General features: G+C 33.8%; 1 protein-coding gene across 1 annotated transcript in view; it reads left to right on the forward strand.

Moving 5' to 3' along the window:
• Nucleotides 1-743, forward strand: part of LOC117121083 (hyalin-like) — a 35381-nt gene that overhangs the window by 9646 nt on the left and 24992 nt on the right. The window lies entirely within an intron of this gene.

The following is a 743-nucleotide window of genomic DNA, read 5'->3' on the forward strand; positions in this document are numbered from 1 at the left end:
AATTTTTGTGGCCGAGTTGATTTGTGGCCGAGTTGACTTGTGGCCGAGTTGACTTGTGGCCGAGTTGACTTGTGGCCGAGTTGACTGTGGCCGAGTTGACTTGTGGCCGAGTTGACCTGCACCCGTATAATCTGATTATATATAAGGTAAAAAACAAGGTAACCATTATTGCTATGTACAGTACGAATCTTAAAAAATTGGGTAAAATTGAAAATAACAAATCCCTAAAATAAATTGTTCCCAAAATTTATGACATAGGAATAGGAATAAAAATAGAGTATACTATACGGCATGAAGTTGCCAACAAAAAGTGGTCCAATATGGACTTTATTCACTGAAATGTATATGGTTTTGTATTGTAATATTTACATACAGTATATTATATATCAATATCACTGTATCATCTAATGCAATTATATATCAGTACTGTTATTAGGGGAAATGGGATGTATAATATGATTTATAAGAATATGAATTTATATATGTACACTATTATGTCTTCATTATATCTACATATATAAAGGTCAGTGAGCAATTTGATCCTTACAATTTTACAATGCTGCAAAAAAATTAAACGGCCATATAATGCAGAACAATTTAAAATTAAAATTAAAACAGAACAGTAGAGAAAATCCGATCAGAATGACAAAATAAACTAAGCATCCACTGGAAGAAACCCAATATCTGCAGACGTATCCGTTTTGGCCTTCCAGGCCTCATCAGTGCAGCTAGGGTACAGACCC

This window comes from Anneissia japonica, unplaced genomic scaffold (assembly GCF_011630105.1).
Source record: "Anneissia japonica isolate Jap-2015-1 unplaced genomic scaffold, ASM1163010v1 scaffold1606_len605190_cov180, whole genome shotgun sequence".
Classification (NCBI taxonomy): domain Eukaryota; kingdom Metazoa; phylum Echinodermata; class Crinoidea; order Comatulida; family Comatulidae; genus Anneissia; species Anneissia japonica.